At 37.6% G+C, this 19499-nt stretch overlaps 1 long non-coding RNA gene across 1 annotated transcript; it reads right to left on the bottom strand.

Moving 5' to 3' along the window:
- Positions 1-7703: 7703 nt before the first annotated feature.
- LOC121879564 lies at positions 7704-19079 on the bottom strand. Its single transcript, XR_006091369.1, has 5 exons — positions 19000-19079; positions 18234-18236; positions 13741-14828; positions 9010-9166; positions 7704-7939 (listed from the first exon to the last, which is right to left on the bottom strand). It is a non-coding gene; the product is annotated as an uncharacterized LOC121879564 (long non-coding RNA).
- Positions 19080-19499: the final 420 nt, after the last annotated feature.

Genomic DNA, 19499 nt, shown 5'->3' with positions numbered 1-19499 from the left:
CTCGAGTATTACATTTTTGTGTGGTGATCCTCCAAGAGTTACGGTGAGGTTTAATCGTCTCCCAGGTGAGAGGAGGTCGATTTGGCACTATTTTAGGTTTGTCTTAAAATTATCTTAATACCTTTCAGTTGCCCGTGGCATTGCATTTATACTATTCATTAGGTGACTGCAAGGTAGCTGCCTTGACGTCTGTAATCGTCCATGTGGGTAACATGGCCAGTCCAACATTGTTGTTCATGGATAATGGTAGCCTCAATGCTCCTACAGTTGGTGTCAGCGAGAATACTGACATCTGTTCTCTTGTCTTCCCAGCATTCAGAGGATAGAATGTAAACTACGTTGGTGAAACCTTTCAAGGTCTTAAGGTGCCTCCTGTATGTGACACCTCACGCTGCCATATAGCAGGGTGGGGAGGACCACTGCTCGATACACATGCAGCTTTGTAGATAATTTCAGCTCCCAACAGCTGAAGACACGGTTAGGGAGTCTGCCAAAAGGCTTGAGATGCATCTGATCCGATGTTGAATCTCTTCATCGCTGTCCGCGGTGTTGGACAGGTGGGACCCAAGATACTGAGGGTAACATTAGAGAGGGTAGTACCGTTAAGATGGATGGATGGTGGAGGTGTGGCTGAACCAGGGGCAGGCTGAAAGAGAATCTGAGTCTTAAATACATTCACCTCAAGGCCAAAGTGAGTATACGCATCTGCATAGGTGTTCAGTATCTCCTATACCAGTGTTTTTCAAACGTTTTTTACTGCGACCCACAGCCAGAACAACAATTTGAATTGTAATTCATTAAACCTAAGTGTAATGCTATGAAATGAGGAAATCAAAGACAAACACTGTTCACAATTTTCCTTTTATTTAGGAAATGCTCTCTTGGCAGTTACTTCTAGACTGTGGAGTGTACATTACAATTACTAAGCCTAAATTATGGTGCATTTATTTTTATTTTCTATTTATTTTCGTAATTCATTTTATTTTTTTTTCATTTATTTTCATACCATTTTTATTTTATGACCTAATTTATTTATTTTCATGGACCCACTGAAGGGTCGACCCATAGGTTAGAAACCCCGTCCTATAGGTTGTGTTCAGTGTGAGAGACAAGGGTGAGGTCGGTCTGCATACTGAAGTTCAGTAATGGGCTTGACACCTTTGTTACTGCCTGGAGTTGTCTGATGTTGAAAAGACCCCTTCACCTGGTACTTGATGTAGCACCCCGCCAGCTGAATTGGCATTCTTGAGTACAGAAGAAGGCATCCAAGAAAATGAAAAAGAGAGTTGGTGCCAGTACACATCCTTATTTTACCCCCATTTGGATGGGAAACCCAGACTGTGCTACAGCAGGACACTGCCGTTCATGCCATAGTTGAGTTGCCTCACAATGACGATGGTGGGCAGTCAAACGCCAGAGGGCTTACCTGCTGACCAAGTTGAAGGCCTTAGTTAGGTCGATGAAGGCATTGTACAGGTCACGGTGCTGTTCTCGCCACTTTTCCTGTATCTGGCAGGTATCAAAGACCATGTCAGTGGTGTCACGTGATGGTTTAAACCACATTGAGATTCTGGGAGGAAGTTTTCCGCCTCAGGAAGAAGAGAATGCCGGGCATTTCCCTGATGACAAGGGTGAAGCAACTCAACTATTGAGCTATTAGCAACAAAGATTTTCCCTTTTGGCAAGGTGTCTGAGGGTACCAGGTACTCTGGACAACTGGTTATTGCCTTACAATGTATACCGAAGAAAACAGAATTAAGTTTCTTACGAAGTTAAGCATCACGAACATTGCCAGTGAATTAAGAGATGTAACTCTAGTTTTTCTTAAATTTTGGGCAACATTATTGTTTTATTTTGTCAGACTTGCAAGAACAATGTTTCTCAGTCTTCTGATGTTGACTGACATTGCAGAATTAAGAAACTACATGAAATCTTCCCCATGTCTTAAAACAAGCGCTGGTTGACACCTGAAACCACGCATAAAAGAAATATGAAGTCTCAAACACGTTCTTGGCTAGCTTAATGTAGTGTTTATCAGAGTGCTTGCAAGTATTTATTCATTTATCACAAGTTTCCTTATCTATGGAAATCGGAACACCTGATGTGCTCTCTGTTTGGGAGCAGATCGCAGCACAGACAGTCACCAGATGATGCGGTTTACAACAATGATGTCACCGAGCTGTGCATTGTGGGTAAAACAAGAGCATGGTGAACTATCTTTACTATTACAGTATTTTTATTCTTGACATACAATGATAGCAACTGTATGTTAAATCAAATTATCAGAACATGCATAAAGAAAGGTTTATATCTTTCTAATCTTGAAAATAATAGTCTGCTTCTTAACTGATCATAGACTAAAGGGGTCCCCAGGTTTAATGGGTTCCGCTCCTGAGGACGTTCTAAGTTGGAAATGTACATAAGTCAGAACACATACCCTATGTGCACTATATCATAGACCAAGTCCTTTTATACATCTTGAATTCTCAGATATACTCATGTGTAGCTCGAGTTATTAAGACCAAATTTTAGGCAAAAATTGGGGTCGACTCTACATGGGTAATAGTTTTGTTAGGTTGAACCCGTGGCATGATGGAAGGGCGAGGAGCAACTTTTAGCTTTAGACATTAAAAATATTTACCATTTACTGCCAGTAAACAATGGTAACGTAAAATATGTACCAATTAGTAATGAATAGTTGTGCAGTTCCTTCCAGCAGATGAAGCTCACCAACTTACAATAGGCTAAATTACCTTACAACATGCTTTCAGTAGTCTATGTTGAAGTTCTTAGCACAGGCTAACTTATCATATCATATACGGTATCACAGTACTCATTGACCTACAAAAAGTACCAGTAACAAAAACCTTTTCGATATTTCACACTTAATATAATACTAAGTAATCCACTTCAACCTCTATTGTTTACAACGATGCTTGACTTAATTCACCAGCTGTTGAGTATCAGCTAGACGGTACACGTGTTTTTCAGATCGCCAGTTAAAATACTGATACATCACAGGTATATTTTACCTTAACTGTGCCTGAAGGAATATATTCTCGGAAAAAAATAGTAGTTTTCGCTTGCGTATTTTAATTTATAAATAAAAATACATGACAAAAACAAAAGATTTTTCCTAACTTTCCGATGTTCAAGAAAAGTTACTCGTTTTTTTAATAGTTTTCGTTAAAATACTGTTATATTACAATGATGTTCTATTCATACTGTGTTTGATATAATGCATTCACGAAATGTAATATTTTTGCGGAAATAATATAATTTATTACAGTGAAAGTGGGATAAAAATCGTGGACTAAAACAATGACTTCGCTTTCGCTCTTCAAAAGATGTTACTGTAATCACTTTTCTAATGGTTTTCAGTTCGTTGTTTTACAAAACATTCTATCCTAATTGACTTGAATAAATACTACTCATATTTCTGAATATTTTCATTAAAATTCATCAAAATCATTTTCTCCTTGTCTCATCAGCAAAACAGCTACTCCCAGTCCTCTCCTTGAACAGGGCAAGAGGGTACGTGGTTTTTCTAATCGTTAGTTAAGAAACTGTTACATCACATGTAGATTTTACCTAAACTGCGTGAATGAATATATTCTCGAAATAAATAGTAGTTTTGGTTGAAACGTGATGTATTTCAATGTAAAATAGATAAAATACATGACGAAAACCAAAAGACTTTACCTAAGCTTCCGATGTTCTTGAGATGTTACTCGTTTTTAATAGTTTTCGGTTAAAATACTGTTATATTACAATGATATTCTATTATACTGTGCTTGATATAATGCATTAACGGAAATGTAATATTTTGCTGAAATGACGTATATTATGTGGAAAATGGGATAAAATCGTGACGAAAACAATGACTTTCGCTTTTCGCTCAAAAGATGTTACCGTAATCGCTTAATGGTTTTCAGTTTAAAAACTGTTATATTACAATAATATTCCTCCTAATTGACTTGAATAAATACTTGAATGGAGATATACAATATTTTTGTTGAAACTACCCGCTTTTCAATGTAAAGTGTCGTAATAATAAATGGTAAACAATTTGCCTTCGCACTTGGTGTTTCAGGCACGGCGAGCCTCAGTTTATAGGACGAGTAAGTTTTAGTGAAGGTTTTGTTGTTCCATTACCCTAAAAAACTTGGGTCTAACTATAAACGAGAAATATCATAAATTAACGATTTCTTGGTCAAAAATCAGGGCTGACCTCTATAAACAGGGGATTATAGACGAGTATATACAGTACTTAATTTACGTAAAAAACGAGAAATTGAATGACAAAATACAGTAATCAGAAAGTACAAATTAAAGTTACTTTATGATGAAACCTGGGGCTGGCTTGCATGTAGAGATGGGCATTTGTAGGAGTGACAGAGGCTTTATTGGGTAGGTTGAACTGAGACGTTTTTCATCATAAATTTTTCTGTAGCATCATAGATATTCAATAATACCCCTATGAATCTTGGTGAATCTTGCTGTGTTGGCATCTTGCTGTTTAAATGTAAACATTCCTTCTTCAATAAGCCTGAAACCATCTGCCATTTCTTTTGTAATGAATCCCTTTGGTTCTGGAGTTTCAGCTTCTACATCCTCTGACAAAATTTGCTTGTCCAGTTTAGTCAGGTCCTCACTGCTTAATTCTTCAGCATGAGACCTACAACTGTGTGACATCATCCTCACGAATATAAAGCTGGAGTTTGTCTCAAGGTCTACCACTGTCCGTGTCACTTCCCCAACGTCAATTTCAAAGTCCCCGATAACGCTAGCAAACTGTGGGCAGTGTTTTTTCCAACACCATTTGCCCTACTCCTGAACCAGTTAAACCAGCCCCTACTAGCAACAAAAATCTTCCCCATCACTTTCATCACCACACTTAGTCTTCAAGTCTGCATGCAAGCTTCACCTTTTCCTGAATTAAGGCTAAACTTAAGAGGCAACTCTAAATTTGATCTTCCATCCATATCACTAACAATCCACTTTTTGTTTTGTTGTCACACTTGAGTGCTGGTGGTAGATCATTTTACATTTTCAAAATTTTCTGTTTGTCTTTTAAAAATTGCTCTGACCGTTGACTGATTGAAGCTCAACGCCTACCAATCACTGAAGGTGTTTCTCCTTTTTAGAATGTTTAATTCCATCAATTTTCACTTCCATTGTAATTGTTTTCCTTGAACAACAGTTTGCACTTGATCATGCACGCTAGCATACAGACGCCTCAAAGCACTTTGGCTGGGTGCATCATCCATTCCCATGCGTCCCTCTAGGTCATGCAAACTAGTTCTCGTATGCAATACTACAAACCAGTTGTACTTATGTCAGACTTTTAAGATAGTGATGTTCTCGTTAGCTGGAAGAATTGGCAGAGCACTTCCGGGAATGAGAGATTCGGTAACTAAAACAACTTTTCAAAGATGGAGAAAACTCCTCATCCCTGAATTTTCTGAAATTTCCGGTAACAGGAAAATTTTCTCGAACCAGAAATTGCGATATATCCCTCGAATTCTCCGGTACCGAATATTTTTTAGAATGGAAAGTGCCCCTGATTTTCAACTCTCAAACCCAGAATAAAATAACCCATCCCGAATTTTCCGGTAACGGAAATTTTTCTCGAATTTCCCAGAAAATGTGCCCTCGAAAATACAGCTACCCTTCTTACTTAATTACCCGGACATGACTGCTCCAGTCATACCAAAATTTTTCAATTACAGTATTACCCGATGACGTGTCAATTGAACTCACAGGGTACCGCTGAAAGTGAAAACCGCAGAAAAGTGAACAACAGAACATATGGGAATAATTCCAATAGAGACTGGCCACGTACTAAAACCCACTTTTTCCGACACAATACCTATGTTGTAGTAAAAATAAGATCTAAATTTTATGATGGTATGCTCACACAATTAATATTTAAGAGAAATGCAGTCGCTAGGTTAATGTCCATTCAAATAATGGACTCAAATCCCCCCACTCTTCCCAGCTCACTAGCTCCTACCTCTGAGAAATGTTGGGTGAAAACACTAGATTTTAACGCTTAGTAATAAATAATACTCAGACTAAGTTAGGATAATATAATTGACATTTCTGGATTCCTTGTCAGAATAGGGTTTGAATGTAAACTTCATATATTTGCACAAAAGATAAAATATTTGCTTTGTAAACCAAATTATTACATTAGATCTAAAATTTGTATGTCTAATGCAAAATCTATGATGTTTATATTCAAAATGATCATCATATTGTAAGAATTTTGCAGCAATGTAAATTATTTATTCTGGCCGGGTAATTTGTATGAATTTTGTGAGCTAAAAAATAAATAAAAAAATATTATACTTCACCACTAATATGAGTATGCACCGCGAAAGTGAAAGTCCGGTTCTGGCAAAGTACCGCAGAATGAGAAATCGCTGAAAGTGAAACGGTGTAAAGCGGGTAATACTGTACATATTTTTCGAGTCCTATAATGATTGCGCTGTGTATTGAAAAATTTCGCTTGTAATTCACTTTAAATGGCTGGCAAGCTTAAAAGTGAGAGTTTGTGGTGCTGAGAAGAAAAAGAGACACCCATTTTAGATTTTCTATGTATTATTCACATTTCATTTCACAACTCTGGATTTGGGTCCCTAACCCCGGCCATAAGTCGAGTGGTGAAGTAGTAGTTCAGGAGAATTTTCCAGAAAATTCAGCTTTGGGGAATGATTTTCTGTGAAAATTTAAATTCCAGCTAACGGAGATATTACTATTGACCTTATGGAACCTCGCTCGCATTGGCAGGCATTTATAGTTTTACATTCAGAAGTCAATCCTCTGACCCTTGTACATTATGAAAATTTTATCAAACACCGTTCTGGGGACAGCCAGTCATTACTATTTCATCAAAACAACTTCATCATCAAAGGAAGACTATTTTTTGTGCTAAGAAAAATTACTATACAGTCATCCCTTGGTTATCACGCCTAATTGGGACTGCTTGAGTGCGTATTATTAAACGCGATAACAAAGTACAGAACCCATGGGATTTATTCTAACTGGTTCCAGGCACCCAAGACCCAACCCCAATTTTCCCATTTTACGACCATTTAGACCCACTAAAAGATATATTTAATGTTATGGTAAGTATCATAAACACACACAGGCATGGCTAGGTTTATTACAAAGTGATGAAAGTCGCTCAATACTGTAGTCCACAAAGCGTGTTGCTATGCTTTTTTTATTTGATTCCCCGTCATAGGTCAGCTTTCTCTACTAGGACGCCTGAGTCCTCCGTTTTCTCTCAATCTTAGAGTGCACCATAGACTTCATTATTCCTTAGTAATGACACAGAATTTGAAATTACCCCAATTGCAACTGGGGTTGCAAATTGTTGAGGCAACTTAGATATGTCTAATTATAGTTGGAACATTCAAGATCCATTGTGAGTGATGTTGAAAGCTTCAACTGTCTTTATGGTTGGTAAAACTTGTCAAGTAAGTGAGTGGCAAGTCTGTCAGAATGAGTGGCATGTGTGAGTGCTTGTGTTTGTTCAACCGCTTTCAGAGTTTGTTACCTCCATCCATTTCATCCATTAAATGTGTTTTTTCCAATTTGTAAATAGAGATTTTATCCTCAATAGATGTAGGTGAAGCAAGGGGTCAACATTACACCTGGAGAAAATCGTGATAACCAAATTCTCGGCCTGAAAAATCGCCATAAAGGCAGGTGTGCAGATTTTGATGGAAGAGTGATAATGAAAATCACGAAAACCAAGTGCGCTATAACCAAGGATGACTGTGTTACCTGTTCTCTGAGATAAGCCAGTCGGTCGAGAAGAATTAATCCTTCCACCACAGGAGCCAAAGATGCCGCGGAAAAAACATTCCAGCTTCCTCAAGTTGTCCAGGTGATTCTGGTAGTATTCCTCCAAGTCTTCTTGTGAAACCTTTTAAGAAAAAATAAAAAATTAAATAAATAAAGTATTAGATACCAATATAAGATAAAGGAAGATATGACTTTATTTTAAATACTTCCTGTAGTCTCCTTTTCCAGAGTCTTGACATGTTTAACAACATCACACACTACCCAGAGGGACAAGTTGAATTACAGCTGAAAATTAAATTCCATTTGATTCAATGGTTGGTCCAGGTCTTGTGAGGCTTTAGGGCAGGTGATGAAACCCTCAATTAGATTCACATTCTCCAAAATTCCTCTTGCTAATTTATAACCTTAAAGTAGAAAAAGTAAGTCCAGGTCAACTGTTTTTTTCCCTTACAATCATAGTGTGATATCACACTTCAATCCTTTATATCTGACCCACATTTCATCAACAAGTGATATGTCAATTTCTTCTCTAGTTAAGAATGGGATGGAGGAAATTATGTGTAAAATAAGTCAACTAACAGCACCCAAACTGGCAAGTACAGTATTCATATCATTAATAAGATGGGGATGAATCTTCATTTACTCCCTAGAGCCGCACAGCAAACATCTGACAGCTGTCTGTTAAAGAGATAAATATCCACCTCACAACCCCTCTCTTATGGTTGACAGGGGCTGTGATGTCTGTTTACTCACCAATTGTTATTAATATTGGGTTAGTCTGGGATGTAACTTGAAGACTTGACTGGTAAATATAAAAGTCTCTTTGGACTGGCATGAGGCTATACTGTATATCATATTAAGAGAGTGAGTGAAACAGACCATATCCCTTTACCCTACAGTCAGACTCTGGGTACCTGAAAAGACTCCTGGGGTGACTGAGTGAAGGTCTGCACTGGTAAAACTACAGTATTTACTTAAACAATACTTCCTGTCACTGAATGATCTCACCAAATGATACTAATGAGATCTGTAATAAAATGTTGAGTACATTGGGATCTGGTCTCACTCACTTTCGCCTCCTCTTCCAGCCACTACTTACCTATTTATTATTCTTAGTGCAATAAGTGTTTTTAATTTCTTTACTCTATTTATTCTCACAATAATGTACAGTAACATAAACAGAAATCTCACCTCAATAGAAATTCCTAACTTTGATATTGCCATACTGGCATATTCTGGGAAAGGTCTGGCATTTTGCTGCTATCGTAACCTGTGCCATACCCGATACATCTTCCACTTATCTGTCAACACCAGCTGCAGCCGCACGATATAACGATTCAATACCACTCTGCAATTAATATACTTTAGTGTAAATCAAATAACACAGGTGCTGACAATAATACATATCTAGGAATCCTTATGAAGTTTTGAAAACCAAAACATGCAACAGGGAGGTACTACCGCCTGGGAAGATATTGGCAGCATAATGTGTTGTCTCATGGTAGACCCTGCTGCCATATGGCATCACAAAATTGTGACCAAGTCCCAGGTTGCTGATCTGACTTTCTGCCTCATTTACACACAATTGTAGGGTCTTAATTGTTTCTATTACATGACAAAACAACATACATATATAGCGTTTCTCACTGTTGATTTTCTCATTCTTGCATTTCTTTGTATTTATTATTATCACAGTGTTGTTATTATTATTATTACCATTAATATTTAATTTTACTTTTTATGATAAATTTTATTTACTATGAATTATTATTATTATTAAATTTTCACCCCGGGCCCTGATGTGGGTCAGTGACCTGTGCCCGGTGGGCTAATCCCGTAAAAAAAAAAATGTATATGTGAGTATTGTATACAGGCAAATATCAGCGATCACACGATGGACCAAAGTCAAATCCTTTGTAGAGTACAGTACAATATATCAAACCCACAACTATGCAAAATACTGTGAAAACACATAATGTTTAAGCTGCAATAAGTTGCAATATAGATCTATGCTGGTCAAATCTGGATTGCAGCTGGTTGGGTCAGTCAGCAGGCCTGGCTGCCACTGTCTCCACAAGATAACATGTGACTCACAAACTTGTGTTCATCCTTAATCACTTAAAGGTTTTAGTTACAATATAAAAATACTCAAGTATTATAATGTTTACTGTAACAAGGTACTAAGGTATTTAAGCACAACTAAACCAACAACAACTATAGCTATCACGGTGTTGGTGGTGTGAGTTTCACCATACAGTTGTGATGCATCTCCGCGGTTACGTTCCAAACCAAAAATGTGTACAGTCAAAATTACCCTTTAAAATCGCTTAAATCATCTATAAATTACATGGTTATATATACCGTTAATAGGACTTGGCTGGTTATGCCCATTTCAATTTAAATGCACCACACACACTGCATGTGCCCCCAAAATTAAAATAATTATCATAAGGTAAAAAAGTAAAGGTTCATTATGTGCCTAAAGCAAGCTGGGCGTTCCTCACTCACTGCATTGCCCAGCTCAGCCGACTCACAGACGTGTGGAGTCTGTGAGTAATAGATACAGCTGACAGTGACTGTGGAACCAATTGTGCTTTCGTTAATTGGGGACCACTGTACAATATACAGTATATCTGTTAGCCAGTGCTCTCCAATTAGTAGGTGTTAGGGCGCATGCATGATGTAAGCTGGTCCTAAACCTAAGGCATGCAGGAGTAAAAAAAAAAAAAGTTGAGAACCATTGGTCTGTGTAACCCTGAGTATAATCCAGAAATGGGACAGAACTTTTAGAAAATAAGGTTTACACACAAATAAAAAGAGGCATACCCGTAAGTAATGGTTCATTGTGGAGCAGAACAACAACTAAATACAGGTTGTACTTCTCTAATCCGGCATTCTATGGTCCGAAACGGTGAACGATTTTAGTTTGTCCAATAGATAGATAGGCAGCTCTTTTTTTTTTTTTTTTACTTATCTGAATATTATTACAGGAGTATTAAACTTTGCCCTCAGGCCCCAATGTGGGTCAGTGACCTATGCCCGGTGGGCTAATCATAAAAAAAACAAGCCCTGGAAATTAAGGTTTGTTTACATCCGCAGTTCGCTGCTCTCTCTCTCTCTTGTCTATACAGAGTACAACATTTAACCCTTCAATATATATGAGCAGTAAATAAGTGTTGCTTTCATATTCTTATGTAGAGTAATGAAGATATGTTTTCACATGTAGCACTTACATTGCAGTCTCACTTTTACCATTAATGGTTAGCTACTTATATTGTTCCATTTATTAACATTAAATAACATTACAGTACTTCATACAACCATATTCATTTTTTACATTAATGTAATGGGCCCCTGTCTCATCAACAGAGCATTATATAAATGGGTCAATACATCTGATATTATATTCAGATTCACCTCCCTGTAACTTTCCACTGTCTATGAGTATGACATGGGTTGTACTGCGTGGCGGGCAACTCTCCCAGGAGGAGTGACCCGTAGTCAGCATATCTGTAAGCCGCTGGCGAGGCCCTCACTCTTCAGTTGCTCACATCAACTTATATCAATAAGGACGTGACTTAACGTTTATAATACGCCGTCCCTTTCTCATTCTCTACAAGGAAATTACGGTTGATCTACACTCAGGAAATATATATATACAACCCTTTTATAATAAAACAAGAACTACTGTTTGGGTTTTGTTACTTAAACCCAAATAATAAATATATGTGAACGGCCTGGTTAATTGCACAAGCAGACGATTCATTAATTTTACTACAGCTAAAATCAGGGTCTTATTTTCTTCAGTTTTATATGTAGAACCAATCAGTCACTGGTTTCGTAGCTTTAGCATAAACAATGCGGCAGCCGTCTGTCTCCTCTAATATTCCACGTAACATTATATGAACAGTAAATAAGTGTTGCTTTCATATTCTTATGTAAAGTAATGACAATATGTTTTCAGCGTGTGCACATGCGCTTATACGTGATCTCTCTTTCTTTACCATAATCGTTAGCTACTTCTTTGTTCCATTTATTAACATTAAATAACATTACTTAAAACAACCATATTAATTTTACTACAGCTACAACCAGGGTCTTATTTTCTTCAGTTTTATATGTGAAGACCAGTCAGTCACTGGCTTTGTAATCAATAAACAAAGCTGTGTCATTTCCTCGTGTGTTTTAATATTCTCGTATTATTAATGAATTGTATTGCTCATTTGCACACATAAACATTAATTCAATAAAAAGACATTCAGTAATAAACAATAATGAATCTTTTGTACATAAGAGAAATGACGCTGTTTACTACGATTATGCACGTCGTCCTGCACGTTGGCGGGCCATTCAAACCCGTCGAAATTCAAGTTTCGCGGTCAAAATTTTTATTTATTTTTGCGTTTCAATAAAATCGTTAGAATTAAAAACTTCGCGAAATTTGAGAAGCTACTATACGACATTTAACCCTTCAAAATGTCTTCAAAGAGACCATTAAGCAGAAAGTGGTGCTAGTGCTTCGCATAAGCACAAGTCATATCTATCCAGGAAAAGGGTGAATTTCCATGGTCGGCACGTCAGGTTCAGGTTGCGGACTAGAGAGGTACAACCTGTATAAGAGTTGGTGGGGAAGAAATTTTGTCCCTAGACACAAAGGACCAATACAGGTTGACAATCCCTTATCAAAATCCTTGGGGCCAGAGGCATTCGAATTTTTCGGTTTTCAGAATTTTTTTTTTTATTATTAGCCCACCGGACAGGAGTCACTGACCCACAGTGGGGCCTGGAAGGCAAAAATATAATAATAATAATAATAATAATAATAATAATAATTCATAGGTCTAGGTTGTGTTTCTCACTTTTTATCTTGTTTCATTCTTGTATTTATTTATTATATTATTATTATTATTATTATTATTATTTTATTAATACAGTATTGTAATTATTATTTTTATTAATTTTATTATTATATTTTATTATTATTATTGTTATTATTATTAATTTATTTTGGTGTATTTTTTATTAAATTTTTATTTACAATGAATATTTATTATTATTATAATTAGTATTACTATTATATTTCGCCCCCAGGCGATGTGGGTCAGTGATCTATGCCTGGGTGGGCTAATCCTATTAAAAAAAAAAAGTTGCTCCACAAAAAAACTTTTCGGTTTCAGAGCTTTTCGGTTTCGGAATTTCGGATAAAGGGTTGTCAACCTGTATTGCACTACTCCTGGGAATCAACAACTCAGGCTTCATGGACCTAAGTCTAAATTGGCATTTTCTGACACTGGCCTTTTTTCAGTCAGCCAGAGAATTTTAATGAAGATATTACTGAAACAATTCCAGAATATATTTGTCAGCTAAAGGTGTTTATGTCCACTTTTGAAAGATAAATGTCTCTGATGAGGCGAGGCCACAAATATTCCACAATGTTGATACATGGAGCTGAAACTTGGACCAAGGGATAAAAGCACAATGGTGGCAACACAAATGAAAGCTATCCTAATTATACTAGTCAGAAAAAGGGCAGAACAAGAGATCATACTTTAAGTGAATTTTGGACTAACATCATTACTTACTAGAAAAACTGTCTAAACAGAAATGGACACGTCACATGGAGAAGATGGAAGAGCACTGACGACCAAATGTGGCTTTTGATTGAAGACGAGGAGAGCGACTACCAGGAAGACCCAGGAAGAGGTGGATATAATACTTGTATACAAAACATATTAATATATACAGACTTGGAAGACTGGAATAAATGAAAGGAAATAGTGTTGGAAGACAGGAGGCTGTGGTGGAAGATAGGTCAGACATACCAGTGAAAATCTACCTGGGGCTGATGAAAGAAGTAAGTCACACAAGCCCCATCATCCACTTTATGCTACAAAAAACTTAAGGCATTATTATTTGACTTACAGAGATACCCTGAGTCAGACGGTCTGCTGGCTGGCATGACAACATTCTGCAGTTTCTCCCAAGAGCAAACTTTTCTTTCTTGAGAGTAGAGCTGAGTGGGAAACCGTAACCTAAGTTTGGGATCTCTGAAGGATGTAGTGGATTCAGAGGTACAGCTTTTTGATCTATAGCTGAAGCACCATCACTCTGATTATGAAAACTGCCTGAAGGCTGTGTGGGTATAAAGATTTGCTTTCTGACAGAACTTGACACTGTCCATCACCTGACTCATTAAGTTCTTTGTCATCAAACAGATTAACAGAGTAATTTTCAACTGAAGTTTTACAAGAGGAGTCAATGTTTCTATTTTGTTTCTCTACAAAAATATTCTTGGAAAATTCTTCTTCAATGATTAAACACACCCAATGTTACACAAAAAATCAATCTTAGCGTTTGACAAAAACAATCAGTAAACTACTGGATGCTAAATTACACATGCGTGTGGAGCCCCACTAGCCCAAGGCGATAGTCGTCACTTTCACTTGTTTGAGCACTTGTAGTCCTCTTATACACTGCCAGAGAACCTCCTTCACTATCATCTGCTCCAGGCAAAATACCATTGCCATCTATAGAATTTACTAGAGCCTTATGAGGATGAATTTGTGAATTATTTACTTTACTGATATATGTATTTCCCATCTTTTCAGTAAGTTCAAGTTCACAGCAAGAATTGTTTGACAGCCAGGTTGTGAATGTCTTGTGTGACAATGTTCTCAGTCATGTACACTTTCCCAGCATGATCATCCCTTTTATCACTGTTGTCACCGTCTGAAGTGGCACCGCGTAAACTCTTCTCCCACATAGCTTTCTTCACTGACAACTTTTTAACAATTTGCTGCAAATTGGTATCATCAGTTATGAACCTTGTCAGACCAATATATCTACCATAGCCCCGCCTGAGCTCAATAGTTTGGCCAACACTTCCTCAGACTCACTTCTCTTGACCTCTCCTTCCTTGCAGGGATGTCAGCCTTCCTTGAGTTTTCCCTTTCTTTTTAATTTTCCCTTCCAGTCTGTCTTGTTCGACTTGTTTCAGTTTTTCAGTGTCTCTGTAAAGTGAGAACAAAAGATAATGAAGTGAAGATTACACATGACTGACAGGAATGTAAAGTGATAAAAGACAATAACATAACTGTACCCACCGCAACAAACACTGAACAACAATCTCTTATTTAACCTTTTCAACACACTATTCCACTGCAGTCATATAAAACATATATGCTAATAACTGCACCGTCCAGTTTTCTACAAGTCTTTCAAAAATTGTGTCACTTGATGCTGGAGCGCTCCTCAACATCCTCCTGCCTGGCAGACGACACAGTCTGTAGCTGCTGCCATATTGTGATGACTCAGCTGGTCGCTGCCAACCACACACTGATGAAATTTTATTCTCATTTTTAATTTGTTTTACCATTATTTATATGCAATATGAATGTTATAATGCCAAGGTATACTTTGAAAGATATATTAGGCTAATACATAATGTTTCTGACATTTGTTTAAGAGTTGGAAGTGCATGGCAAGAGAAAGGATAGAGTGAAAGATACTGCAGGACATAAACAATGGAAGATGTAAAGAAACAAACTGACAACAGGAACATTAAGAAAAAGGGAAGAGGAAGTCATGAGATGGGTGGGTACAGCGCCAGGCAGATGAAGCAATTACCAGGTAGGAGAGAGAGAGAATGTATACAGAAAGGTTCCAAAAGAATTGAAGAACAGCAAGAGAAAGGGTAAGATAGTGAGGGAGATAAAGGACTTAAACAATGGGTATGATGTAAGCGGACACTGCCTATGGGAATACTGAAAAAGAGTGAGCTTAGATGGTGTCTCTCTCTCTCTCTCTCTCTCTCTCTCTCTCTCTCTTTTTTTTTTTTCTCTTTCTCTCTCTCTCTCTCTCTCTCTCTCTCTCTCTCTCTCTCTCTCTCTCTCTCTCTCTCTCTCTCTCTCTCTCTCTCTCTCTCTCTCTCTCTCTCTCTCTCTCTCTCTCTCTCTCTCTCCTCTCTCTCTCTCTCTCTCTCTCTCTCTCTCTCTCTCTCTCTCTCTCTCTCTCTCTCTCTCTCTCTCTCTCTCTCTCTCTCTCTCTCTCTCTCTCTCTCTCTCTCTCTCTCTCTCTCTCTCTCTCTCTCTCTCTCTCTCTCTCTCTCTCTCTCTCTCTCTCTCTCTCTCTCTCTCTCTCTCTCTCTCTCTCTCTCTCTCTCTCTCTCTCTCTCTCTCTCTCTCTCTCTCTCTCTCTCTCTCTCTCTCTCTCTCTCTCTCTCTCTCTCTCTCTCTCTCTCTCCTCTCTCTCTCTCTCTCTCTCTCTCTCTCTCTCTCTCTCTCTTCTTTCTCTCTCTCTCTCTCTCTCTCTCTCTCTCTCTCTCCTCTCTCTCTCTCTCTCTCTCTCTCTCTCTCTCTCTCTCTCTCTCTCTCTCTCTCTCTCTCTCTCTCTCTCTCTCTCTCTCTCTCTTTTTTTTTTTTTTTTTTTTTTTTTTCTCTATCTCTCTCTCTCTCTCTCTCTCTCTCTTTCTCTCTCTCTCTCTCTCTCTCTCTTGTGCGTCAGTATGAAGAAGAATCAGAGAGACATCCGATATGCTTATTATAAGGCCATCAATCAATAAGATGCCTCAGTACAGTACATAGAAAGTCATAGAGATATGGACAAAATTTAGGATAGTCAGTAACATAAAACACTCTATCACCTACTCTCTTCCTTCTTTTTATCAAGGATTTACTTCACACTACCACTAATTCTATCCATTCTTATGCTGATGATTCTACTCTTCACTTCTTCACATTTTCCGCCTTCCCCTAACTCTCAAACTAGATCTGTTTATAGGCTGATATAGTTTCATCTATCAATGCAAATCTGTGCATTTTGGGGTAGATTTACATAATTTCATTTTTATTCATTTTACATACCTTTATTGTACTCATATGTACTAAATAAAAAACAAAATTGTCTAGTGCAAACTATAGCATGTTTATATTCAAATTAATCACTTTCGTTTACAAAATTCCATTAATGTAAGTTATATTCTCCCCGGCCAGTTCAGTGATATCTTATAGCGAAAAACTTAAACTCCTCTATATGGCAGATAAGGCGTACGGGATTAATGTCCCTGCTGGCTGGTGAATACCTCACCTCACCTACTCCCCTGCCTGGCTGTCAACACATCACCTCCTCCTTCCAGGGGTGAAGGAAGTTCTAGGCTTAAAATTTTTATTTTATAAAATGTCACAGACTAAAGTTAGGAGAATAAATTTGCATTGCTGGAATCCTTGTAAGATACAGTAGGGTCAGGATATATCGCGAGATAGGGTCCAAAGATGTTAGCTATATACTAAATCTCGATGCATAATTGCATGTAATCAATGGGGAAAATAGGGTTAGGTTCGGAAGCCAAAAGTGACTAAACTTGACCGAGTTTATTTTCTTACTAACTAAAGCACCAATGAACACTAGACTCAAGAACAGACTGTTTCAATATCAATATCAAGGAACACCAGACACAGGAACACTAGACTCGGCAGCTGACACACCATCCTGGGAACACCAGGCCACACTGCCACCCTCACTTGACAATCATAAACAAACACCAAAAATATTAGTTACACTATTAAATCATTTCCATTAAGCTTTCATTTTCTTCACTTCACTTTTCCGTCACTAGCAACCCATTTACACTCACCGAAGCGGTAATCTGCAGGATCGGCTGCTTTCTAATCCTCACTCAGCCGGAGAGAGTGAATGTGTGAGTGAGCAGCCATGGTTAGCCTCTGGTGATCAAATATTTGTTTGCCATGATACATTTGAAATATTTCCTGCCCGATTTCCCTAAATAAAATAAACAAATTTATGCCAATATATAGAAAAATTTGATAATTTTGGAGTCGCGATATAAGAAAATCGTTACATAAAGTTGCGTATATCCGACCCTATAATAGTGATTAATTTGAATGTAGACCTCAAATAGGGATAAGGGATTGTGGACCAGTATTACATTACAGTAATTTATGAGTTCTAGTGTAATGTATCGTATATATGGTGATTTAAGGGCAATTTAAAGGATTTTTGGGGTTTTCTGACTTTACTATTTTGCTTCGTGAGTTCCCGGAATGTAACCCTCACGTAAGTTAGAGTCTATTGCATATAACATAACATAATCAATTTGCTCATAAATGCCCCTTTTTGCAAAGACACATATTGTAACTTAAGTATTTTCATCTGGCTAATGCTAGACAATTACTTTGCAGAAGAAACCTGTAAATATTGTCAAAGTTACCCTGCATTGTGTAATCTCTTCCAAAAGAAAGAACTACCAACCTCTGCTCCTCCCGCTCTCAGTGAATTCATACTTCAGTTGGGGATCAGACCTCAGGGATAAAGAGGATTGGGCATGTATGTGGTAAAGTGTAGCCAACTGTACATCAATACAGTAATATAAGATTTCTGCTGGAAGACTGACTCCAGACCAACTTGCAATAATCAATTCCACTACCCCTACTATCCTCTTCAAGTTGGGTGTAACTATAAAGTGCATGACAGTATACGGTACTTATATCAAGCCATAACAGAACTGAGCTAAGCTGATTTACAACATAACATTACTGAGAGTTTGTTATAAATAATAGCACAATGAGAGGAGTCTGTGACTGTATATAAATAGTAATAAGCTGGTTAGATCAGGATGGTCGGTTTGTGAACTAATACAGTAGGGTGGGATACATCACGAGATAGGGTTCTGGAGGCCAATAAAAGTGACTAAACTTGACATAAAATGTCACAGACTAAAGTTAGCATAATATAAATTACATTGCTGGAATAGTTGCAAGACATGAATAATTTGAATACTGTATAGACATCATATATTTTGCACAAAGATAAATATTTTAGTCTTTTAGAATACATTTAAGTACTGTACAGTTTTCCTTTCTATATTTTGGGCGATTTAAAAGACTTTTAGGAGTGTTTCTGACTTTACAAGGTTTTGGTTTATTGAGGTCCCAGGAACACCCCACGTAAGTTGTGAGTCAACTGTAAATAAATTTATTGCTATATATTGGAAAATGTCGATAATTTTGGTAGTCGATATAATCGATACTGTTATTTCAATTATGGTTCTGCTGCAATTTAATGAGTCCTCATATTGGAAACACCAAATATCAACTACTTTCAGTCAAAGAATATTCAGTAAGTCACCCTGCAGAGCAGTTTGTAGCAACAAACTGCCACCTCCACAAGTCTGGCATTCCGAATCAGAGCAGAAAGGTGTTTGATTTACTAGAGTCAATAGCAACAACATTTAAGCTGATACTGTATATGAACTCAAATATCCCCGTCCACTGCCAAGATCTACCACCCAGTCCATTTGACCTGGAAGGAAGAAAAATAACAAATACATAAGACCATAATAAAAGAGACGAAATGATATTATACAAATTTTCAAGTTACAGTACAGGGCTCCCAGGCTTGCAGATTTTTACTTCACAGTTCTCGGTAATTGGCGGATGACACCCTGGATGTACCCAAGAATGTCTCTTGGTAGTTTTAAATTTGACCGCATTTTTCTGGCTGGGACAAGGAGCCATTCATTCTAGATACTCCAAATTCTGGTCTTGCTGGGAGCTCTCATACACCTGCCAGCAGTGCACTCTCAGTCTCAGCTGTGACACAATGTGATTTCATATAAAGTATGGTGTTTCTATGTTAGCTTTGTTCCAATGAATATTCAGGTCATG

Source organism: Homarus americanus, unplaced genomic scaffold (assembly GCF_018991925.1).
Source record: "Homarus americanus isolate GMGI-L3 unplaced genomic scaffold, GMGI_Hamer_2.0 scaffold9830, whole genome shotgun sequence".
In the NCBI taxonomy this organism is placed as follows: domain Eukaryota; kingdom Metazoa; phylum Arthropoda; class Malacostraca; order Decapoda; family Nephropidae; genus Homarus; species Homarus americanus.
The sequence above is the reverse complement of the archived record's forward strand: the minus strand, read 5'-3'. Positions and strand labels throughout refer to the sequence as shown.